This window comes from Lepus europaeus, chromosome 10, assembly GCF_033115175.1.
Source record: "Lepus europaeus isolate LE1 chromosome 10, mLepTim1.pri, whole genome shotgun sequence".
NCBI lineage: Eukaryota > Metazoa > Chordata > Mammalia > Lagomorpha > Leporidae > Lepus > Lepus europaeus.
The window spans coordinates 94,629,783-94,656,594 of record NC_084836.1 but is presented as its reverse complement, the minus strand read 5'-3'; positions in this window follow the sequence as shown (position 1 = coordinate 94,656,594).

Genomic DNA, 26,812 nt, shown 5'->3' with positions numbered 1-26,812 from the left:
CCATGTCTAAAATACTCTCATGGGCTCTTCAGATAGATCCGAATGCCTTAGGGCTGATTCTGAGGCCAGAGTGCTGTTTAGGACATCTGTTATTCTATGAGTCTGCTGTGTATCCCGCTTCCCATGTTGGATTGTTCTCTCCCTGTTTTTATTCTATCAGTTAGTATTTTCAGACACTAGTCTTGTTTATGTGATCCCTTTGACTCTTAGACCTATCATTATGATCAATTGTGAACTGAAATTGATCACTTGGACTAATGAGATGGCATTGGTACATGCCACCTTGATGGGATTGAATTGGAATCCACTGGCACGTTTCTAACTCTACCATTTAGGGCAAGTCAGCTTGAGCATGTCCCAAATTGTACATCTCTTCCCTCTCTTATTCCCACTCTTATATTTAACAGAGATCACTTTTCAGTTAAATTTAAACACCTAAGAATAATTGTGTGTTAATTACAGAGATCAACCAATAGTATTAAGTAGAACCAATAACATACTAGAAGGAATAAAGTATTAAGTTGTACATCAGCAGTCAGGACAAGGGCTGATCAAGTCACTGTTATCAAAATAATTTGTAGAAATTTGAAAGACACAAAGGGAAAAAGAAGAAAATGCACAAGTGGATCTCAACCCTTAAAATAGAATGTTTTTGTGCGATTTAAAGTTTTTTTTTTTAAAGATTTATTTATTTTACTTGGAAATCAGAGTTACACGGAGAGAGGAGAGGCAGAAAGAGAGAGAGAGGTCTTCAACTGCTGGTTCACTCCTCAGTTGGCTGCGGAGCTGCACTGATCTGAAGCCAGGAACCGGGAGCTTTCTCCCAGTCTCCCATGCAGGTACAGTGGCCCAAGGGCTTGGGCCATCTTCTACTGCTTTCTGAGGCCATAGCAGAGAGCTGGATTGGAAGTGGAGCAGCTGGGACTTGAATTGGTGCCCATATGGGATGCTGGCATTGTAGATGGTGGCCTTACCTGCTATGCCACAGCTCTGGCCCCGTGATTTAAAGATTTGATACTTTGGTAATTTAAATAGAGTGAAGAAAGGGGCAGGTAGTTAAAATGCATGCAGAGGACTGACTTAAATGAGTCCATAGTGAAGTATTTGCCGGAACCTCTGACTTCCAAAGGATGGTGTTCACATCCTATGAAAGTTCTCCAAGTAGTGGCTGCCCCTGGTGTTTTTCTGCATAAGAAGGTTATTGTGGCATTTCATGTGTCTCATTAGTCTGCCTTTGACCTCACTTCTATTGGATTTTGTCATGTGGTTGTGTCTCTCCTGGATGTCATTTGACTCAATGTAATTTTGGATGCTTAAAGAAAACTGCTTTGTTTTGTTGCCACCTGGAAAACGTTTTCAGGAAAAAAAAAAAACAACCTAGGAACTCCTTGCTGAAGCTAGAGTTCGCTGACTAGTGCCTGTGGAATGGAATTTTCTCATCTGCTTTGGGATTTTAATTATGTGGGGGTGATGGGTACATTCAAATTACCTGTCTCTTCCATGAGCTCAACCTGGCAGTACAAAGCAAGCCACCAAGAGGGCAAACCACAGATAATTGCCATGGGAACCTGAAGACAATACACCTGCTCCTGTGGGATTGGACTTGGCATTGACTTGGTGCTGGACAGCGTTCATTCATTGTGGACACACCCAGCTCAAGTGGAGGCAAAGTCATCACTGCTCTGCTGTTGACTTTACTGTTCTTTTGGTAACTGAGTATGTCCATAGAATGGTCATTTTTGGAGGCTTCCAGATGTTTTTCAATATCTGTTTAAGAGTGATGTAACCCCTATGCTGTAATGTGGGTATAGGCAATGAATGCTGAATTTTTTCTTGATTGTTCAGAATTTTGAAAATTCCAGGTGTGATGTATGTAGTTCTGCCTCCGTAATTTTCATATTCAGAGTCAAATGATATTTATTGAATCCCTATTGGGTTCAGTCTTTGTGCTAGATGTATCATGTTTGCTTTGCCGTTAAATCTTCACAACAAATTCTTGATAACATAGTTTCCATTTTATTGATGAAGATACAGATTATGAAAAGTTCAGGAACTTGATTTCTTAGTCCATTTTGTGCTGCTACAGAAGAATACCCAGGACTCTGTAATTTATAAAGAATAGGGATTTATTTCTTGAATTCCGGAGTTTGGGAAGTCCAAAGTCAAGGGGCCTGCATTTGGTGAAGGACTTCTTGCTACATTATTTCATGGCAGAAAGTGGAAAGCCAAGAAAGCATGAACACAGCAGAGAGCAAGAGTTCAATCTTGTCGCCTCAAACTCTTCTATGATCAGCATTAATCCATTCATAAGGGTGCCACTCTGATCAACTAAGCACTTCTCATTAGGCCCCGCCTCCTAACATTGTTGCATTAGGGATTAAGCTTCTTAATATTGCAAACACTGGTAGAAGGAGGTGTTATGAGAGACTGGACACAAAGGTTTTTTTTTTAAAAAGCTTTTCTATTCTTCTGCATGATCTGTGAATGAACAACTGCTAGAGGCTAGTCACAATTCACTCAGAACTTTCCAACTTTCTTTCTTAGATTAGAAACATCACCTGTCTTTTAGTGGTATGTGTTAATTTTAGGCTCTGATAAATGTATGAGCATAATATTGGATGAATTTTTAGAGGGATGCTTAGGATTCAAGGTTTCCTAAGAAACTTCTCCAATCACATGGTGAGATTTCTTTGCTAACCAACATTGTGGCAGCCTCATAACACCAAGGAGATTATTCAGGGATGAGTTCTGTTTTCCACCTCATGTGTCCACTCAGACACTTATGCTGCTCCCCCTGATGATTGAACCAAATCTGAACTCTTTCACCTAGAGGTGAAGATGCTGTATGCCATGGTCTCACTTTATCTTTGACTGTTTCTGGCCACTCCCCAGTGGTTTCCCTCCATTCTGAACAGGTAGAATCCCCATATCTTCTGTAGACCATCCTCTCTGCCCATCTGTATCCTCTTCGTCCCTTCAGGACCAACCCATGTCTTGTTTGGACAGGGGAACTTTCAAACAATGACCTTGAAGTTTGAAGTCTCTTGGGAGTACAGCCCCCAGACTACAAATGGGAGGCCTTACTTTGCATTCCAGCCACCACTGGAGCAGCCCTATTTTTTCTGTTTCATAGGGACTCTCATTTAGAGCAGTTTCACATTTTCCATTCTGGTTGAGTGTAAGCATCACATGGTGGTGTTTCCAATGCGGTTTTATGAACATTAGGTTTCAGACTGAGGTGTTGGCTCAGGTTAAAAACACCCTACAGGTGACCTATCTATAAAAACCGGAATACTAATTTATTAATTTGGCTTGGTAAATAAAACACTAACAGGACTGGAATGTCTTAGTCAGCCTAGCTAGGGCCGTTGCTCCCTGAAAGCAAGCTCCCTGGAAAGTCAAGCTGTGTCCTGGGTGTTTGGACCATATTAACAGAACCAGAGGTCATATGGATCTAGCTGTGTCTCTGAGTTAAGGTAATTCTGCACACTTTAAATTGGTGGTCCTCAAACCTTCATGTGCATCAGAATCACCTGAGTTAGTAATTTGTGTGTATGTGTTTAAGGGTAAGAATCTACATTTTCAAGGAGTTCCCAGATGATGTGGATACTGCTGGCTTAGGATATTCAAATTTGAGAACCACTGATCTCTATAACTCTAGGAAAACATAGTGCTGTGTGTTCAAAGTCAATATCCTTACCAACTTTGGACATTTTTTTCATGTGATCTAAGACTTATTAATTTGTAATTCCAAGACCTTTCCCCAAACTTCTGTGTAAATGTCAATATAATGAATTAATTTCACTTGATCACATTACAATTGCACGTTAGATCTGCATCTCTGAAATTACTCCCAGTTTATCCATCTTACTAAGAGAGTAAATGCCTCCCCAGTCATTTTGTCAGACATTTATAGATTATCCTTTTCCTCCTTCCTTGTAAACACCCAACCAGAGAGCTAATTCTCATACTTATTTTTACTGATTTTTGTGGGAATCTATATTTCTTTTGGAGGAGAAAAACTTTAGGTTTATTTTCTTTCACAGTTTTTTGATTCCATTTTTCCACATAACTCAGTAAATGTGATCAATGGTCCTCTTCTTCTGCCTATTTTTGTCATGAAGTAATAAAGTGAAAGACACTTGGTTGTAATTTATCACCAGTAGAGACTTTCTGACTAAAAGTTCAACAAGAACATGAGTCATAGTGTCATGGACATATGAAAATAAACTGTGACCCATGTCCAGAGAGTAATTGGACATAGGCTAATGAGGACCAAGTGGTTGGTCTACATAATATAAATGGCAGTCATTGATGCTTTCTGCCTTTCCTCTATTATCTTTTAGGCTCCTGTGGGACCTGGCTCTTCAGAGAATCCAAGAAACCTTGAACTATGGGCTCCATTGTGGGAATGGCAGACTTGGGGTACTCGAGTAGATACAGATGCTAATTATACTTAGAAATGAAGATATTAATCAAAGTATTAGAGAGTATTTTATTTTTCTGGTTAATGGTTTTGAAAGTGCTCCTCAAGCCCAGCCTGAAATAGTTATCACATACTCATCTGGTATGTGGTTTTGGGTGACATTATAAGGTCTGTAGTCTCAGTAGATAGGCTAAGACAGATAGCTAGGACCTGAGCCCTTCTATTTCCCACTGTATGGCCTGGGTTTAATTGGCATGCCACATTATAATGGGGGTTGGAGATTGGTAGACATTACAGCCATGTTTTAGTTCAGATGTTCTGTTCACTGACATATGTTTCCAGCCTGGATAATTAAGTAGCTATGATTATTCCATCATTTCTTTGTGTTACCAGGAGCTAAGGGGCACTCCCTCTTTGTCCTTGTTTACCTCACTCTGAATAGTGTACTGGGCCCCTTCCTTTTTAATTGTGGCTCTCCTCCCTTCCTCTGTTGGCATCCAATCTCTCCTGCTTGTCCTGAGACAGAGAAGACAATCAAGTGAAGCCAGTTTGGTGGCTGATGAGTGGGTGCTAGAAAACCCATTCAGGTTAGAGTTGGTTTTTATTGTGTCAACTCAGCTTGATAGGAACTGCAACCACCAGAATTCCCTTCCTTGCATATATCTGAGTTAAAATGGGCCACTCGACATAAAAGATTTGGAAGGCTGAGATGGAGCAATAGCCATATTCTTTTTATGTTGGGAGGTCTATACATTGCACCTGGTGCTGTTGCTGCTCATACAGGCTGTCAGTGATCCACAGCTTCATCCTGATAGCTGATCCCATAGTTCCTGATACTTCTGCCGGGTCCTCCTGCAACTGTTTCATCTCTTGGGCCAGATAAGATATCAGTTCCTTGATGAATGGAGCTTTGGCTAATGACAGTAGTGTTTCCAACTTCCTGTGGCCCTTCTCTCCCTACCTCATGCTTCTACCTCTCTTTTCATTTATTTATTTACTTAAATTTACTTAGGGGAGAGACAGAGGGAGGGAGGGAGGGGTGAGAAAGAGAGAGAGATCCAGAGATCCAGAGATCCAGAGCTCTCATCCACTAATTCATTCCCCAAATGCCCACAACAGATAGGGTTGAGCCAGGCCAAAGCTGGAATCAGGAACTCAATCCCATGTGGGTGATATATGATCCAACATGAACCATCATCTGCTGCTCTCAGGGTGCACATGAGCTGAAAGCTCAAATTGAGAGGAGGAGAGGAGAGCCGGGACTGGAAGCTCAATAATCTGATGTAGGACATGGGTGTCACAAGCAATGTTTTTTTTTTTTTCTTTTTTTTTTTTTTGACAGGCAGCGTGGACACTTGAGAAAGAGAGAGACAGAGAACGGTCTTCCTTTTCCGTTGGTTCACCCTCCAATGGCCGCTGCGGCCGGTGCTGCGGCCGGAGCACCGTGCTGATCCGAAGGCAGGAGCCTGGTGCTTCTCCTGGTTTCCCATGCGGGTGCAGGGCCCAAAGACTTGGGCCATCCTCCACTGCACTCCCAGGCCACAGCAGAGAGCTGGACTGGAAGAGGGGCAACCGGGACAGAATCTGGTGCCCCAATCAGGACTAGAACCCGCTGTGCTGGCGCCACAGGCGGAGGATTAGCCTATTGAGCCGCGGTGGTGACCTACAAGCAATGTTTTAACCACTAAGTCTAATGCCTTCCCCTCTGGCTCCTTCTAAAGAAGAAACTAGAAAAAATATTTTAAAGTCAACTCTTCTCCTGCCCCCCAACACATACACCAAGTTCCATCTTTGAGAAGAAAAGCATTTTTTGAGTCTTGGTTTAGGATTAAATTATACATCTTTAATCCTCCTTTCATAATTCATCAAAGCCCAATACAAAGTGGTTCCTGGAATTCTTCTATTCTAAGAGAAAATTTGGCTCTTAACAGAAGCTTATTTTAAAGTCTAGGTTATGAAAACCACTTCAGAGCATTGGAAGTGGCATGAAGCAACAACATTGAAACCTATGATTATGTTATCTTGTTTTATTGCCTTACTTCTTTCCTCAGAACTTCCACAGACAAAACCAGGTAGAAGGTAGGGTATTCCTGGTGTTCTCCAGTTTTGCATACCACTTTTAAGCAGGAGATCCTATTACCTTAGCCTTTTATCACACCTTTTTGCATGGCTCAGTTAATTCTTAATTTTTACTAAATTAAGAAAGGTTGGCCACCTGGGCAGGAAATGGGAAGGAGTGGAGGATTTGAATTTAAGGGTTTAAGCTTTAAGAAGAGAACTTCAGTCTTCTCTTGAATGTTTGGGGAAGTATCTTTTTATAGATCCAGGTCCTTTAGCATACCACTAGAATTGATCTCAGATAAAAGAGATAACATCTTATAACATCTCTTCTACTTTTTTCCTTAATTTTCCAGTTTCACAGAGTCTCAATGCCAGTGTAGGAGAATCATCAGCATTGATTTTCTGATATTTCTGAATTTGAGGGCAAAGAGATGACAGTACAGCCTGTGTATATAAACTATACATCCCAAATGGGTGTTTTAGAATACACACTTACTCTTCCCTCCATGTAGTGGTGTTAAATTTGTAAGTTCGTTGGCAGTTTTCCCATTAGAAGGTAGAATTTATTTCTCCACCCCTTTAATCTGGGTGAGTTTACGCCTTCTTTGATCAACAGAGTACAGCGAAAGGAAAAGTATTCATATTACAGTTCTCAGTCAGGTCACAAGAAATTTCATTTGGCTTGCTTGGAGCCCTGAGGAAGCTATTCTACGAGGAAGCCCAAGATCCATGGTTGTGTACATGGTATTGTTTAACTTCTTTGAGGGGGCCAGGTTAACAGGTTAAACTGTGCCTGTGATGACGGCATCTCACATGGGTGCCAGTTCAAGTCCTTGCTGCTCCACTTCTGATCCATCTCCCTGCTAATCTCCTGGGAAAGCTGTGAAAGATGGCTCAAGTCCTTGGTTCCCTGCACCCATGTGGGAGACCCAGATGAACCTCCTGACTCCTGGCTTCAGCCTGGCTCTGCCCCAACCATTGCAGCTATTTGGGGAGTGAACCAGTGGATGAAACATCTCTCTCTCTCCCTCTTTGCTTCTCTCCCTCTCTCCCTCTCCTTCTCTCCCTCTTTAACTCTGCCTTTCAAACAAATAAAATAAATCTTTTTTTTTTTTTTTAAACTTCAGGGGAGGTGTGGTGAAACACATAGGTGAGTTCAAGGTCACCTTTAAGATTACTGGCTAAAAACTCTGTTGAGTGAATTTCTTCACTTCTTGGATTGCTATAAATTGAAGGCTGAAATGAGAAATTTTTTTGAACTTCAGAAAAAGCCATTTTCTCTATTTTTAAATGATAAATTCATGTTGGAATTACCACACAGGGAGAATTGAGTTAGATTACCTGGCCAGTATGGTAATGGACTGGTTCTAATTTGAGTTTGGGGAAAGAGGACTAGAAGCAGATGTCTAGGCATTTTCTTCATGCATTTTGGTCACACACTATTATATTTAAGCAACAAAAGAAGAGCTCAGTCTTGGCTGGCATTGCCACTAAAGACATTAGGTTTCTTTGGTTGCTAACCATGGAAAACAGGGCCATGGAATAAGTCACTTTCAGAGAAGCTACCCTTCCATTATGCAGTTGGGAAGCTGGGGATAAGTTGGTGCAGTGCTTCTCTGAACATCCTCAACTAAGTATCTGACATGCTGACGTGTTATGATTAGATGTGAGGAGGTAGCATGATAGCTTTAACTCAAGGAAGTACGAGTAACTTAGGCTTACCTTACTTGAGTGTGCCCTATCCTGCAATCTTCATATACTATATGAAAATTCTCATTCAATTGACTGTTGATATGGAAAAAGTTTGGGAATTCTTGTGACCTCTGAGTTACCCTTGCCTGCACTGCACATTTTGGTCTCACTCCAGGTGTTTTGTATTTACTCAGTGAGGCTGAAAGAGTGAAGGAAATATGCATCATGCCCACAAACATACTTCTCTCTAAGGGTAGCCTATCTTCCAACATCTTCACTATATGTTACTTTTTCTTGGTTTTAAACTTAGCATTAATGGAATAATTTCACTTTTCTTTTCCATTGCTCAATAGAATTTTGTTGGATGGGCATATACTACATTCTATGCATTCTCCTATTGATGGACATTGTCTTTTGTTATTATTTTTGGTAGTTATAAATAAAGCTGCTGTGACTATTCTTGTTCATGTGTTTTTTGATTGTCATAAGCACTTATTTTTATTGGGATTAAATTTCTGGGTGATAGAACCATCAGCCTTAGGAGATACTGTTAGTTTTCCAAATTGGTGAAATCAATTTGCATCTCTACTATAATGCATGGGATTTTCAGTTACTCAACATTTTTGTCAACAGTTGATAATGTCTTCTTTTTTTTTTTGGACAGGCAGAGTGGACAGTGAGAGAGAGAGACAGAGAGAAAGGTCTTCCTTTTCCGTTGGTTCACCACCCAATGGCCACTGCGGCTGACACGCTACGGCCAGCACACCGTTCTGATCCGAAGCCAGAAGCCAGGTGCTTCTGCTGGTCTCCCATGGGGTGCAGAGCCCAAGGACTTGGGCCATCCTCCACTGCACTCCTGGGCCACAGCAGAGAGCTGGACTGGAAGAGGAGTAACCAGGACAGAATCCTGCGCCCCGACCGGGACTAGAACCCTGGGTGCCGGTGCCACAGGCAGAGGATTAGTCTATTGAGCTATGGCGGTGCCGACCGATAATGTCTTTCTTTTAAAGTTAATCATTTCAGTGTTTATAAAGCACCTCATGAATTAAAAATTACATCTTCTTGTTGAGTAAGGTGGCAAAGATTTTTCATGTTTATTATTCATTTCCCCCAGTTAAAAAATAATTCACTGAAGTGTGGTTTAAATCTAGTGAAATCCATCCCTTTTAGATTGTTGAATTCTGACATATGTATAGAATCATGAACAGTCTAGACAAAAAAAATTGTATTACTGATTTTCTCGTCCTCAGGTTTTTATTTCTAACCTCATGTCTACTCATGGCCAAAACTTCCCTCCTACTTGTCTCTTAATGAATATGTGATGAAAATTTAACTGATCATTGTAGAAACATGATTCTTTTTTGGAACATTTGCATTTTAAATAGTTTTCCCTCCAAAGACTTACTTACACCACAGTGAATGTTAAATGTTGAAGGTTACAGATCTTGGTGTTGGGTAGGGTGAGAGATTTAGGAAAAAGATACTACTCACTGCCCAATACTCTTCTTATTGCTTTTCGTAAGTATCCATGAGACTTCCTATGCCACACACACACACACACACACATACACAAAACACAAAGATTGGATTTTCATGAGTTTCCAACTTCCTGCCAATCTTTCAGGCCTGGGCTTTTGGCAAATAGTCTTATTAGGCCTCTTCCTGTGAGACAGAATCCAGTAAAACTCATTTGGGCTATGAATAAAACTTAGAAACCGTTGAGATAGTAGCATATTTATTGTTTTCTGCTCACTAATATGTTTAACATCAACTTGTACTTTCTAAAACCTCTTATCCATTTTCTTCCCATGCTAATGAGAGGAAGATATGATGATACTTCAAAAAGTTTTTGAAATGGAATTGAAATACAAATTTATTTTGGTGCAGTAAATTTTGAAATCCATGCATACTCATATAATGAAACTGATATATATTACTCCATGGGCACAGTTGTTTCCATTATGTTTCTGATGCTAAATCTGTAATTCTATAGACTGTAATGATTTGCTCTCTTTGTATAGATTCATTAAGCAGTTGCTCCAGAGGTCAACTCTGGGGCTGAGAGAATGAGTTTGGCTGGATGCAGCCCAAGGTTGGCAAGTATATCATCGCAGAGTGTCTGAGTTTGAGTCTCGGCTCTGCTTCAAATTCTAGGTCCCAAATAATGCAAACTATGAAATGCTACTGGTGCTTGATCTCTGTCATCTGTATGGGGAGACCTGAATTGAATTCTGGGAACCTGGCTTTGGCCTGGCTCTGTCATAGCTGTTTTGGGCATTTGGGAAGTGAATCAACAGATGGCTAAACTTTCTTTCTCTCTCTTTTACTCATTCTGCATTTCAAATAATAAAAAATTAACCTTTAAAGAAGCTTATTATTTTATCATAATAAGCTTAAAAATAAATTCATCTATTCATCTGTTTCCCTAAAAATATCATCCCCATCTTAAGTGCTAGAAATATACAGTGACCAAACCAGGCCAAAATCTCTGGCCTTAAGGAATTTATTATCTGGTGGATGAAATACATAACCAACAATTCAATTTTTTCTCTCTATAGCTAATTATAAGAGCACTTCCCCTAAAGTTATTTAGGGGAAAATTAAAATTTTAAATATTTTAAAATTTTAAAATAAAAATAAAAATAAAAATAAAATTTATTTGACCACTGAACTAAATAATTTTTAAGCAAACTCCAATATTTTTGCATTCATTTGTTTACTCATTCATTCAACAATATTTATAGGGATAGGGATCCTATTGTGTGACAAACACTGTTCTAAGTCCTAGAATTATAACACTAAACAAAAGAGACAGAATTCCTGTCATTATGAAGCTTATGGTCTAGTTGTGACAGAGACACTATATAAATACAAATAAAAATATGTTGTATGATAAGATGATAAGGTATTAAGAAAAATAAAGCAGACAAGAAGATGGTGGAGAGGTGCTAAGATGGGTGAGGGAGGTCGCAGTTTTAAATAGGGTGTCAAGGAAAGGCTCATTGAGAAGGTGACATCTCAATAAAGACCTGAATGTGGTGAGGGAGGAGGTTGTGCAGAAAGGTGGGGGAAGAACTTTCTAGGCAGAAAAAATGGCAAGTACAAAGATACTGAGTGATAGTGAACTTGGAATGCTTGAAAAACAATTAGACCATTGTGGTTGGAGTGGAGTAAACAAGAACAAAAATGAAGAAGGAAGTCAGAGAGGTAGTAGTGGATGACGATGGTCGATGGTCGTGGTATGTTGTGCATAGCTTTCAGACCACTGTAGGGAGGTAACCTAGTAAAGCATCTAGCAATTACATTCTGTCCCTCAGCAGATTCTTTTCAATGACCCTGGAGGTGTAACTCAGTTTGGGACCACTTTACTAGAAGACTCAAAAATGTTTTTATTATTTCTACATGTCCAAACCATTCATGATTTTTTTGCCTTCTTAGTATTGTTTGGTAATTGTCAACTCAAAAGTTTACACCTCCCTTTGTCGACTCTCCCTCTTCCTTTATGTCACACTTACTGTCTGTCTTATTTCTTTGTTGGCTGCTGCAGGACAGTTTGGACAACTGTGAAAGAGGAAGCTAAATTCTGTATTTTATGCCAGATGAAAGGGAGACAATTCAAATTACAGCAAATTACATTCAAATGCCATCAAATGAATGTTTTTGGTTGGCTTTGGCATCAAGACACAGATTCTGATCCCACAGATCTTCAGAAACTGAGAGCAAGAAAGAAAATGAAGCATGTGTTAGGATTACATAGTATAATAATAGAAATGTGGGAATCTTACCGGAATGTCACAGCCCAATAGAAAGCAACAGTTTCATGACTATTCTGCTAATTTGAACAATGTAGAAAGTTAGATTGGAATTGAATTCTTAGCTGATACTGATGTTTTTAAAGACCAAGAATATCCTGCATAGTTCCTTGCCTGTTTCCATTGGAGACCTCATTAGTTGGCTGTTATTCACTTAGCCATGAAAAGGTCTACTCAAATCTAGTAATTAGAGACTTTCTGAGAATTTTCTTTGGACTTTAAAATTTCATACTTTTCCCATGTGCAAAGTGCTTTTAGAGTCAATCTTGCTATGAATTATAAGGAGTATGTAGGTTAAGATGAGTTCTACTGATATATTCAGCTATTTTCTCCTGTACTCACTAATCAGATTTGTAAGAGCCATGATTTAGGGCTTTTTATGGTCTTACCACTTAAATAAATTCAAAGAAATATAAAGAATGAAAACTGGAAAGGTACCTGGCACCTAATTTCTTCTCTAGCTACTTGACTATAGTATAATGGGGTCGGAAATGATTAGCATTTTAGTATTTACAGGATGCTCTAATATGGTTCACCTTGTTTAGTTCTTACAGAACTTTAGGGAGATAATAATTTTAATCTTATTTTGCCACTGATATAGCTGTGGTTCCAAAAAGTTACATGACTTGCTGAAGGATTTTTAAGTTGAGTGATAGACCTGAGTTGGAAACCATGGTCTTGTGGGACCAAAGCCTGTACCACACCAACACATCCCATCTTAAAACCTCTGTAGTCCTCATTACTTATACAAGCCACTCCTGTGTCACACACATGCTACCTTGCATACTGATATTCTGGCTATTTAAATGAATTTGAAATTGAATAAGAGATCTAAAATTGGACATAAGTTCCTTGAATTCAGGGATCTTAAATGAAATTTTGTCATTTGTGTATGTGTGTGTGTAATGCATTGCAGGCTGTCTTTTCTAGTTCTTCTTCCCAATCTATGGATTTTTTTAGATTCATTGATTTTAAAGGCAGAGTAGCAGAGAGGCAGTGACAGAGAAAGAGCTCTTCCATCTGTTGCTTCACTCTCCAAATGGGTGCAATAGTTGGGCTGGACCAAATGGAAACTAGGATCCTGAAATTCCATCTGGGTCTCCCACATGAGTGGCAAGGGTCCAAGCACTTGGCCCATCTTCTTTTCCAGGTGCATTAGCAGGGAGCTGATCAGAAACGGAGCAACCAGGACTACTGCTGGCATTCCAGCATAGAATGCTGTCATCATAAGCAGCGGCTTCATGAACTTTACCACAACACCAGCCCCAATATCTGTGTTAATAAAGCAAAACACATTTTTGTATTCCTGTGTTGCCCAGGGTAGTAGCTTATTCAGCTGTTTACTCAAATTATTTTAGTGACTAAGTAGAAATCTTGCTGAATTTAGACCTACAGATTTTTTTTTTACAATAGTAAAATGACCTAAATCATCTAGTCCCACATAGAATGAAGTAATATATTTTGGTTTAAATAATACACATTAATAGTAAGATTCTAAAAGACAAATTTTGAAGAACTATTGGGTCCGCTCTTGTTTATCTACAGAGAAAGCCTCTTTCTGCTCTTGTACTATTTTATCTGCTATTTAATGCTGTTTTAAAATATGTTTTACCACTATTTCTAGATTTTTAGTTTTAAACCATTCCTGGGGACTACCTGCTGTGGAAACTGAAGGTTTTGATCTTTAGCACCATCATCTCCATTTTCCTGGGCAAGATTTTCCTAATATGGTTATATATCACTTGTTACATTTGTTGGATCAGTGTTTTTACTCTGTTGATGATATTTATTGTTGAGGTAGTAAATGTGTGGTGGTTACATTTTCTTTCATGTAAAGTGTTTTTTCAATGAATTAATAATTATTTCTCTTGCTCTTTTTTTCTTTTGTCTTTTTGTATAGGTACCTATGTAACCATTCTCCCTAGTGCTTCAACAAGCATTGCTTAACATTACTTTTTCCTCTTTGTTGATTTATTGCCTCAAAGTTGATAACCATTTTCCATTATCTTTTTAAAAATGGTGTATAGGGTCAAGGATTTATGAAGTTTTGTTAAAATGTAGATTCTCATTTCACACACCTGGGTGGAGCCTGAGAATCTGTATTTTTAAAAAATTCTCAGTGGTTGTCAAGGCTACTGGTTTGTGGGCCACGATAGGTCCTACGCCGATCCGAAGCCAGGAGCCAGGTGCTTCCTCCTGGTCTCCCATGTGGGTGCAGGGACCCAAGCACTTGGGCCATCCTCCACTGCCTTCCCAGGCCACAGCAGAGAGCTGGACTGGAAGAGGAGTAACTGGGACTAGAACCCGGTGCCCATATAGGATGCCAGTGTCACAGGCGGAGGATTAACCAAATGAGCCACAGCGCCAGCCCTGTTATTTTCTTATATATGCTCTTTTCTAGTATCTTTGACTTCAAAGTTTTTTGAGAGGACAGCATTGTGGAGCAGTGGATTTAGCTGCCTCATATGAAGATGAATTCCATATGAGCACCAGTTTGAGTCCCTGCTGCTCCACTTCTGATTCAGTTCCCTGCTAATGATCTGAGAAGGCAGCAGAAGATGGCCCATGTACTTGGGCCGCTGAACCCATGTGGGAGACCAAAATGGGATTTCAGACTCCTGGCGTTGGCCTGGCCCAGCTGCAGCTGTTGCAGCCATTTGGGGAGTGATAGAAGATTCGTCCCCCCCCCCCCCCCTTTTCTCTGACTCTCTTTTCTCTGACTTTAAAATAAATAAAGTTTTTTGGGATATTTCCTTTTTATAATCATTTCATTGCATTTTCATTTTCTTTTTGAAAAATAAGGATGTCTTTCTTGTTCCCTGATTTCTTTAATTGTTCTTTCCTTTCCTGTACAAACTATGTTCTCAGCTTTCTGAAGATATTAAGTATGGCTTCCTTTGGTAGTTTATTTCTTTATCCTGATTTTGTTTTAGAATTTCTCTTTCTGTTAGATTTTCTCAGTCTTCTGGTGACCCTTGAAAGTCTGCTCACATTTAAGTGGAGCTGTATGAAGTAGATTGGTAATTTCATCTGTAGATGGGGGTGGGATACCTTTATTGGCTAGTGAAATCCACTTTAAGGAAATCAGTGGCTGACTTTCCCATCATTGGGTCAGCAAGCCATCCCCTGAGGGCTTCATGGAGGCTGTTAAACTTCTCCAGATAAGAATTCCAGTATCGTGTCTTGAGGTTGGGAGTGCTGCTGTTGGTGTTCACACTTGCTGACTGGGTGTTCTAAGCACAGAATGGGGTGGGGGAGCAAAGGGGCACATGGCTTCATGTGTAGATGCTTGCTTTCAGGCCATCATCTGAAAATCCAGCTCCTCTCCTGGTTTATTCTCTTGGACATCTGTGCCTCCAGAACATTGCACTCTGAATGAGGAAGTTGGTTCACTTTAATGACTTGAATGAGGGTGAGCTTCAGAGATGGGGCAAGTTTTCACCCTTCTGTAGAAAATTCAAGTCCCTACCTCCTGTATTTGGATGTGCATTTGAGCCCAGCCTTCCATGGCAGCAAGTGCCATGCCTTTTAGGGCTAACTCATTCACAAAATGAGTCAACGGATACTAATTGTGACATGCATTTTGTTGGGGTTGGGAGAAATTGCTTCCTCTTTCTCTGGTATCCTTTTCTGCAGGCATCTAGTTGTAATTTTCTCAGCTATGTGATGTCAGTTATCACCTTCATCTGCTTCTGTCTTCCAAACATTTGTTGAAATATTTAATTTACTATTTCTCCCTTTGTTTGGCTTTATCTATTTAAGAATTCCTTTTCTGCTGTTTTGGTTGGTATTTGGAATGGAATTCTTACCTGTTTTCTACATGCTAACATGTAGAAACATTTCTCCTACATCTCACCCATATTCCAAGGTCCAATACTCAGACTTAGATTTCTGATAACCTGAGTAGTCAAACCTCCTGCGTCCTAGGAAGCAGTGATGAAGGTCCTGCCATTTGTTAGTAGCCAAGGGCCACAAGAAGCACTTCTGGAATACTCCTTTCCTATGGGACTCCTCTGTGAGGCACTTGGGTTTGTTATTGGTGCTTTGCTAGCTACTGGCCCATGGAGGAAAGCTATTCACAGCAACCCCAGTGGGCAGCACTCTTGGGAAAGCCCTTTGCTTTCACCTTACAGCTGGTCTCTGTGAGTCATGAGCTTGGAGCGTGGCCATGTCATCATTTAAGATGATGGAAACTTACAAACAGTTGGATTTTCCAACCGGTGTTCTATTTCCTATGCTTTTATTCCTAGTAGTGTTCACAATATTTCACATCAAGTCTTGCTCAACAGGAATCCCTCCCTTCCTGTCTTTTGTTTTGACTTCTATATTGAGCCTTCTTTCTAGGATTAAGATACAAATTAGGCAAGAGGTGGTTTTGCTCTACTTTGCTGTTCACTAAAATTCACAAAATGAGTCAACGGGATACTAATTGTGACATGCATTTTGTTGGGGTTGGGAGAAAGTTTCTGATATCCTGGGCCTAATTTTCAGATGATTTCAAATCTTAAGAAAAGACACCATTGAGGTTTTCTTTCTACAACTAGGAAAACTTTATCCTGAGTCAAATTTAAGGAGTATAGTGAAAATCAAGTGTGCTTTGGGTTTTAATATTGCTTACATTTCATTCAAGTTTCACTTATTCTTTCTCATTGGAAAGACATATATTAAAAGTCCATAAAGAATGGGAGAAAATGTCTTCCACAATTGTATGGACATTGTTAAATAGTAGGCATGTGAACTATTATTTATTTACAGGGAGAGAGGGAGAGAAAGAGAAAGAGAGAGATAGTTTCCATCTGCTGTTTTGCTCATTATGTACCTGCAATGGCTGGTTCTTGGCTAGGGCCAAAGCCAGGAGTCAGGAACCCAATCCAGGTCTCCCATGTGGGTGGCAGAGACTCAGCCACTGGAACCATTACTGCTGCCTCCCATAGTCTGCATTAAGGAATCTGGGGTCAAGAACTGGGGGTGGTGTTCAACCCAGGTATTCTGATGTGAGACATGAGTACCTTTTTTTTTTTTTTGACAGGCAGAGTGGACAGTGAGAGAGAGAGAGAGAGAGAGAGAGAGAGAAAGGTCTTCCTTTACCGTTGGTTCACCCTGCAATGGCCGCTGTGGCTGGCACACCGTGCTGATCTGAAGCCAGGAGCTAGTGCTTCTCCTGGTCTCCCATGCGGGTGCAGGGCCCAAGGACTTGGGCCATCCTCCACTGTACTCCCTGGCCACAGCAGAGAGCTGGACTAGAAGAGGAGCAACTGGGACAGAATCCGGTGCCCCAACCGGGACTAGAACCTGCTGTGCTGGCGCCGCAGTCGGAGGATTAACCTATTGAGCTGTGTCGCCGACCGAGATATGAGTGCCTTAATCACGTTGTTGCCTGGTAGGCATTTTTTGAAACTGCAACCCTCTGGTATAGGTGGAGTGGATGATTTGGTGTAGTGGAAAAGGAGAACTGAGAAGCAATATTCATGTGCACAGTTAATCCCAGTGACAACTACATTTTCTTTCCAGTTATGTAATTATTTTTTGTTCCTCACTTTGTTAAATTTCATAAATTTTAGAAACAAATGTATAAGGCAAAGTAGGGAAGATGAGTTTATAAAGTGCATGAGAATAATAATGGGTTCTAAGAATGCTTAAAAGTTAATTGAAGGGCAGGTGTTTGGCAAAACAATGAAGATGCTGCTTGGGATGCCCATGTTGGAGTGCCTGAGTTTGGGTCCTGGCTCAGCTTCTTGCTAATGCATACCCTAAGAGACAACAGGAGATGGCTCAAGTACTTGGGTCCCTCTGACCTACATGGATATCCAGATTGAGTTGTAGGCTCCTGGGTTTGGCCTTGCTCAGTCTGAATCCAAATTGTGAGCATTTAGTGAGTGAATCAGAGGATGGAAGATCTCTTTCCATCTCTGTCTCTCTATGTTTCTGCCTTTCAAATAAAATTTTTAAAAGAAATCTTAAAAGTTAATTGATCTATTCCATTAATTAATTTTTTTAAAAAAGATTTATTTATTTATTTGAAAGACAGTTATAGAGAGGCAGGGAGAAAGAGAGAAAGAGAGAGAGAGAGAGAGAGAGAGATATCTTCCATCTTCTGGTTAACTCCCCAATTGGCTGCAAGGGCCAGAGCTGTGCCAATCCAAAGCCAGGAGCCAGGAGCTTCCTCCAGGTCTTCCCACATAGGTGCACGGGCCCAAGGACTTGGGCCATCTTCCACTGCTTTTCCAGGCCATAGCAGAGATCTGGATTGTAAGTGGAGCAGCCAGGACTTGAAGTGACACCCATATGAGATGCTGGCATTGCAGGTTGAGGCCTTACCTGCTATGCCACAGCACTGGCCCCTTCAATAATTTCTAATATTAAAACCTTATCTCAATATTTAAAAACTTATGTTATTTGAAATTGTAGCATTTTGTAAAGGACCATGCATTCTAGCCATTATGATGAACTAGAATGTTCAAATTATGAGGCCCAATTATCACAGCAAATGATCATAAATGATATACAGTAAAATTGCTTTTCAGATTGAGTGCATCTAAGAGGTGGAATGTACTTTATACGTTTTTTCAGCTAGTGATTACTGAGTGTCTACTATGGATACCAAATTAGTTTGGGAGAGGTAAAGAGAAGCTGGAACTTGCCCCAGAGGTATGTACAGCATAGCTGAAGAAAGAGACATGCCCTGCTAATTAAGCACTTAGAATGATCACTGAAGAACTGAGGCAGCATTGGAGAAAACAGAGCTAGAAGCCACCTGAGAAACTTTGAGGTAACTCTCCAAGGAGATGATGTTGAGTTGGATCCTAAAACATGAGCAGAATTTCATCAGATCCAGAAGAGAAGAATGGAAGCTCTGAACATTGAGAACAACTTGCACAAGGGGAAAGAGTGGTGGAGTGTTCTGCCAGATTTGAGAAAGGATGTGAGAAAAATAGCTGGGATATAGAGTAGAGGCTGCACTACAGAAGATAAAAGGAAATATGAGTTCTGGTGACAGAATGTGAACAGCCAGCTCTGCTATCAAAATGGTGGCCAACTTGAACTTCTAATCAAGGAAACTACTTGGCCAGACTTCCTTTTAGAGAGATATATTTAGCTGTAGCCAGATGGTCATTGCAGTTGTAGAGTCTGAACTAAGAAGTGATGGAGAGAAAGACACAAGGGTAAACAATATTTAGGAGGCAGAATTATTATGAGTTGGATACCAGATGTGTGGCCCAGGGGAGGGTGGCTGATTCAGAAATGTCTCTTGTCTCATTTCTGATTTCAGCTGCAGCTATGGTCGATGGTTGCTGTGTACACTGGAATGGAGGGAATGTCTAACTCCCAGCAACCCTTAACCACTGGAAAGGAGAATCTATAGATACTGTAGCCTCTCACCCTTAAGAAGGAGAATCTAGAAGACTATTGCATACAGATCCTCAGAAAGTCCTGTGTGGAATTGCACTTCAGGTGCACATAGGTGAAATCAATCAATCACACTCCTCTTATCGGTTATTTCTCTTTCCTTTTCTCATGATCCCTGCTCTCCCACTCTTGCTCCCTAAGTTCACCTTCTAAACTTTCTGTAGCCAGTTTCTGGTCTCTAGATCTGCTTTTGGAGGGGCCTAGTCAAAGAAGGAGTATGAAAGGATAATTTTAGGATGCATGACTAGATGAAGATTGAGTTCAGGAACCACCTCGGGAATGCTGGGGGAAGATCAACAAAGTTCAGGAATAGTAGGAGTTTGCAATGGGATTTGATTCAGAACACATTGAATTTGAAGTGTCTTGGACATGAAGAATCAATCGAAAAAGTATGTTGGGGGAAAATGGAGACTTTGTGAAACGTCAGCACAGAAGTCAAGGAAGAAAATGAAGTGAAAATGAAGTGAAGAAATGGTCCAGAGAGGGTGCAGGATGAGAGGAGGGGAAGACAGAACCTTGGAGAGTTCCAATATTATAGAGAGCAGCAGAGGCAAAAACACGTGTGTTGTGTTCACTCTAATTTTTTAGCTGTTAGGGAAAGCCTGGCATATAGCAATGCTCAGTAACTATTTGTCCAAAGAGTGGAACAGAAAAAGAGACTGATGTAGTGGCCAGAAGGCTGGAGATCTAGGGAAAACGGAGCTAAATGGGGAGAGAATGTCAAATAAGAAAGTGTCAGGTGTTACAGTAGACTTACGTGGGGCATTGGCTGGACTTGGTCACTGGTCCAGTTTGCTGGCCTCAGTGAGAGAGGCAAAGGAAGCAGGAACAGAGAGCAGTTGGCAAGGGGCTCAGGAACCACTGAGACTTGAGCAAGCAGAGGTGGAGAGTTTGACTACTTTCTTTTTAATTGAAATTTTCAAACTATTTTAAACTGGTTGAGGAAATCTGGAATATCTAGAAGAGTATCAGGTAGAAAATAATGTCATATAGGCTATTTACTGTGGAGTGGTGGGTTGAGGAGTGGACCATGAGCCAGAGTACTCACATTGTAGGTCCTATTTACTACCTTGTCATTGAGACAAACTACTTAACCTTTTTAGGTCTCCTTTACCTGCTTGGATTAAATCATGAAGTTTTAATTTGGAGACTATAACCTTTGAGAAAATTCATGGATGAGATGCATTTTACACACACACACACACACACATTCATGGTCTAAAGTCTACACAGGATTTTGAATGAAGTTTGAAGAAAGAGTCTACAGCTTCCCTCAGATTTTCAAAGGGTACACAGGACCCTTAAAGAATTAGGAACCAGTGACTTGAATGATCTATTTATTTTTAAAAGATTATTTACTTATTTGAAAGGCAGAGTTAGTGTGAGAAGGAGAGACAGAGAAAGAGGCAGATGAGATCTTCCATCTACTGATTTACTCCCCAAGTGGCTGCAGTGGCCAGGGATGGGCCAGGCTGAAGCCAGTTGCTTCATCTGGGTCTCCCACATGGATGCAGAGGGCCAAGTACTCAGGCTATCTTCTGTTGCTTTCCCAGGCTCATTAGGAGGGAACTGGGTCAGAAGTAGAGCAGCTGGGACTTGAACCAGCACCCATAGGGGATGCTGGTGCTGCAGGTGGTTACTTCCCTGCTGTGCCCCTGTGTCAGCCCCCAAAATTCTATTTTCACAAGTCCTTTTGAGTCTAATAAGTTTTTAAAAATTGTAGTTTATTAGTGAGCTTATCTTTGTTCCCGAAGTGTGGTATTTGAATTTTTAAAGATTGTAATAATCCTTTTAAGAGCTGAGTTTATAAACTATGGAAACAGGTGTGAGCCACTGTTGGGTGACCTGTGCTTAACCCTCATTTGTCATATTTTCTCTGGTCCAGATGGATGAATCATTTGATTTGAGTACCAGAGGCTCAGTCCAGGGAGTTGGCTGTGAGAGACCTTGCCTGTGTTTTTGCTACTAAATGATCATTTCTAATATGTAAAGAGATATGTTTCCAAGTGAGACACAAAGACAATCTTAAGTAGTAGCCAAGCATTAAAACAAGAGAGAATTGCCATCAGATATAAAAAATTAAACATCCATATAAAAAACACACAAATGATCAAACAGAAATAATAGTTGTCCTATGTCTCAGCTTCTTATACTATTTACCATTGCTGTTTGTTTCTTATATCCTTTCAACAGTTCAGTTCTTCCTGTAATTTGTACACCCATAGGATATGTAGGTATGATGTGCATGTTTGTAACTTGGTATAAAAAATAAAAAATATTGAGAAATTAGACTGGTGCTAATGTATCTGATGCCTATTATGACCAAGACACAGAGTTTTGGATTAATAGGCAATGAAGTATAAAACAAGCTCATTGGTGTGAGAATGCCCGGTTTTGCTGGACTGGCACTGTGGCATAGTGAGTTAAGCTGCTGCCTGCAGCACTGGCATCTCATGGACATGGGTTGAAGTCCCAGCCACTACACTTCTGATCCAGCTCCTTGCTAATGCACCTGGGAAAGCAGAAGGTGGCCCAAGTACTTGGGCTTCGGCACCCACGTGGGAGACCTGGAAGATTTTTGGGCTTCAGATTGGCCCAGCTCTGAACGTTGTAGCCATTTGGGGAGTGAAGCAGTGGACGGAAGACCTCTCTCTCTCTATCTCTCCTGTTCTCTCTCTCTCTCTAGCTCTGTCTGCTTTGCAAATACATAAATAAATATTTAAAAAGCAGCAGAGAGAATGCCTGGTTTCTAATGCATATCCCGAGGTATTTCTGAACAATCTATGTACACTAGGGAAAAAGGCTGAGGCCTGATGCTGAAACAGGAATCTGAATTTTATCTATCTTATCTGTTTTCTCTGGGAACTAAGCTGCACCTACTATAGCAGATCAAATGGGACTTATACCTGGAGTTATCCCATGGTCATGGAACCCCCAGGAAAAAATTGTGATACATGACAATCCAGAAACCATCAAAGACTCAGCAGTTACACACATAGTCTGCAGACCTCATAGTTTAGCAGTTGCTCAGTTTGTATTTGAGTTTTGTAAGGTGCTTACATACAATCTTACATTCTCTGTTCAAGATATGTATTATATCACTTATGCCATATTTATAAAGAAGTCTGGTACTGTGTGTCTGTTTCCCAATCTATCCAGGATGGGTCACAGGTACTCGATACACATTTACTGGGGGAAAGTGGCTCTCATATCTAGGACACTCTTTCATGATCTTATGATGCAGCTGATTCATCAATAAAGTGTTCCAAGATCTTGTTGAACAGATCTCTTCTTAGCTTTATTATCCTTCTACTTTTCTTTATGACAGGCCCATAAATTTTATTTTTCCAGGTTAAAATACTATGAGAAATTATAGGCAATAATCTTGTGTTATATGTAGTAGTGTATCTACCACTAGGATGTGTGTGTGTGTATGCATGTGTGTGTTTATGATAAAGCCTGCTTTTTTTCATTTACAAAGGTAAAAAGAAGGTAGATGTTCTGTACGACTGAACATAATCATAATTTAAAAATTTGGTACTCTGATCTCTCTTTGTCTTGGAGTGAACTGGATTTAAAACCAAGGTTGACAATTGTTAGATGTATCTGCTGATCAAAACATTGTAGAATGAATCACTTGCCTTCAGCTTCACTGAATCTAGCAGATGGAGGAAAGTGGCCAATACTATGAGGATTTACTGTCTCAAACGACAGCTCTTTTACCTTTTCAAAGGTGTTGTGTGCTGGTGGGTGGTCTGGATATTTGTTCAAGGCAATTGGAGATGGTTTAATTTCTGTATGCAAACTTTTCAATTCTCTGAATCTGAATAATTTCAAAAAATTGCCTAAGAGTAGAAAGAATGGTAACTGTGAAGATAACTGGCTCTGTTACTTGTACTCTCTCCTGGCAGGGAGCTCCAATAAACTAGTTCCAGTAAACGAGGTGGATTGGAACATCTGTGGGGTAGACCTCAGGAACTTCCAGGAAGCCATTAGTTGACTGGTGGGGGATTCTCCAAATAAAGTAAATATCCCTTAAAAGTTATTAGTCTTTTCATGAAATAGTACCAGGTGAAGTAATTCTATTTATAGACTCTCAGAATGTGGCCAGACACTGTTTCTGAGGTTGTCACAAATATACAGGAAATATTTGCCTTGCAAGAACTGTTGCTTTGATAAGCACCATATTTGATACCCTAATTGGGCCCTTTAGGAAACTGATATGACCAATGATTAGTCTTACCAGCATTTCAGTTTGTCTGCCAGAAACTCATAGCATGTTCTTTTCTGATAAATTTGTTATTGTTGGAACACAAGACACACACAGACAAGAGTAAAAGTCCTAAGTGTACACTTGCATAAATTTCTACAAAGTAAGCACTCTCATGAAAATGATACCTAGACCAAGCTAGAAAGCACAGTTGGGTCCCTGTTGGCCTCTCTTGTATCTCATTCCAGCCATTGCTTTGAGAAAGGGTGACCACTGTTGTCATTCACTTTGCCTAGTTTTGAATTTCATATAATTGTACATACCTTTTTGTGTTTGGCTTCCTAATATGTTTGTGAGACTCATCGCATCCATTATGTTGCATGTATCAAGAGGTCATTCTTTTCATTGCTGTATAGTATTCCAACACAACACAGTTTTACCTCCAATAAAATAAACATATATTAGAATAAAATAAACATTTATTAGAAGTTATTATTTTCATGAACTTATGAAGTGAAATAGAATGGTCTAATGCTGATGGATGTTGCTTCCAATTTAGAGCTACTATGGATAAAATTGCTACTAATATTCTTACAGATATTTCTGTTGAGAATATACCTAGGAGTGGAATTTTTGTATCATAGAATATGCATACATTAACCTTAATAAAGAAATAAAATAATTTTCTGAGGTGGTTGTCTGCATTTGCATTTCCTCCTGCATATGTGTACAAGGGTTCCTGCTGGTCCACATCCTTACCAACAAACACCAACTGGCATTAGTTTCGCTGTCTGGTGTGCAGTAATATCTCACTGTAGCTTTAATTTGCAGTTCTGCAATAATAACTGACAGCAAATCTTTTTTGGATATTGATCATTTGGGTATTCTGTTTTGTAAAACATTTGTTCAAGTCTATTATCCATTTAAAACATGTACTTCATCTCTTTTGCTTGTAGACTTGGAAGAGCTTCCTTGTGTTTTATGAAGTCCTTTCTCACATATGTGTATTAAAAATACCTTCTTCCACGTAATATCTTCATTTCCTTATCTTAATGTCATCTTTTGGTGACATGAGTTCTTAATTCAATCTTTTATCTTGAGGTCTGAGGTTTTTGTGCTTACCCCAAGGGAATACAGATGTTCTTCTATTAGCTTCCAGAAACTTTATCGTTTGATTCTATGCATGTATAAGTCTTCCAACTTTCTTTTTCTTGAGAATTTCCTTGGTAATTTTTGTTCTATTGGGTTTGCTTGTCCATTTTGATCCTTCAGAATCAGTATGTGAATTTCTGTGAGAAGTGAATGTTTGGCACAGCTGTTAACACACTGCTTGTGGCACATATATCCCACATCAGAGTGTCTGGTTTGGGTTCTGGCTATACTCTTGTTTTCTTTTCTTTTCCCTTTCTTTTTCTCTTTCTTTAGATTTGTTTATTTATTTGAAAGGCGGAGTGACACACAGAGAAGGACAGAAAGCCAGAGAGAGGAAGAGAGAGTTCTTGTATCTTCTGGTTCACTCCTGAAATGGATGTAACAGCCTGGGCTAGGCAAGGCTGAAGCCAGGAACTGGGAACTCCATCTGGGTCTACCAGTTGGGTGGCAGGGACCCAAGTAGTTGAGCTATTACCCGTTGCCTCCCCAGAAGCACCAGCAGGAAGTTGGATCAGAAGCAGAACAGCTGTGATCCTCACTGGCACTTGATATGGGATGCCAGCATCACAGGAGGCAGCTTAACCTGCTGCGCCATGCTGCCCCCTGCCTACACTACTTCTGAATCAGCTTCCTGCTAAAATCCACCCTGGGAAACAGCAGGTGTTGGCAGATGGAAAATCTCTCTCTTGCTCTCGCTATCCCTCACCCCAGCCTCTCTCCCCCCCTCCCCCTTTATCACTGTGCTTTTCAAACAAAGTACAAATAAATTTCCACAATTCTGCTAAGAATTATGATTGGAATTGCACCGATCATTTGAAGAGAATTTATATCTCACTCTATTGAGTTTTCCAATCCATGTAGGATGACTATTTAATTTTTCTCAGTGACATTTTATAGTTATTTGAGTTTGTAATATATTTCCACACCTTATTAATATCTAATGTAAATTATATATTTTAATGCATTTTATGTTTGTATCCTAACATCTCCCATTTACCATATCCATATTTTTTGTAAATTTTTGTGTCACTCTTAATGAAAGCACTTTACAGGCCATACAATTTACTTTTTTATTATACACAGTCCCAGGAGTTTGACACATGTAGCCATTTAACTGTCCACAATAGAAATCTAGAATATTGCCATTGCCCTAAATGCTCCAGATGGTTCCCGTTTCCTTTATAATTACTATTCTTCCTCATCCCAGCCCTACCACCTACTGGTATGGTTATTTTTTTAAAAGATTTATTTATTTGAGAGGTAGAGTTATAGACAGTGAGAGTGAGAGAGAGAGAGAGGTCTTCCTTCTGCTGGTTCCCTCCCCAAATGCAACAACGGTTGGAGCTGGGCTGATCTCAAGCCAGGAGCTTCTTCTGGGTCTCCTACATGGGTGCAGGGGCCCAAGCACTTGGGTCATCTTCTACTGCTTCCTAGGCCATAGCAGAGAGCTGGATTGGAAGAGGAGCATCTGGGACTAGAACTGGTGCCCATATGGGATGCTGGCACCGCAGGTGGAGGATTACCCCGCTACGGCACAGCACTGGCCCCTGGTTTTTAAAAATAGTTCTTTTCCAGACTGTCACCTGAATAGTTATTCATTAGACTATAAATTCTTTTTTGTAGAGCTTCTTTCACATATATGATATTTTTCACTCATGTTGTTGCTTGTATCAATATTTCATTCCTCATCATTACAGACCAGTGTTTCATTGTGTGGATGTGCCAAAATTCACTGGTTAATGGACATAATTTAAAGAATTTGGGGATTTTGAATAAATCTGCTATAAACATTCTAAGAGGCTTTATATAGACATATGTTTTCATTTCTCTTGCAAAAGCATGTATTTGGTAAAGATCTTGTGTCGAGAATAATATAAAACACTCAATACTCAATAATAAGGAGACAAATAATTCAGTTTGAAGGTGGGCAAATGATTTGGTCCCATCAAAATATGTAGAGAGAAATAAGCACATGAAAAGATACTCACCGTTGCTAGTCATTAGAAAAGTGAAAACTAAAAAAAAGATACCATAGCTCACTATTTAGTCAAA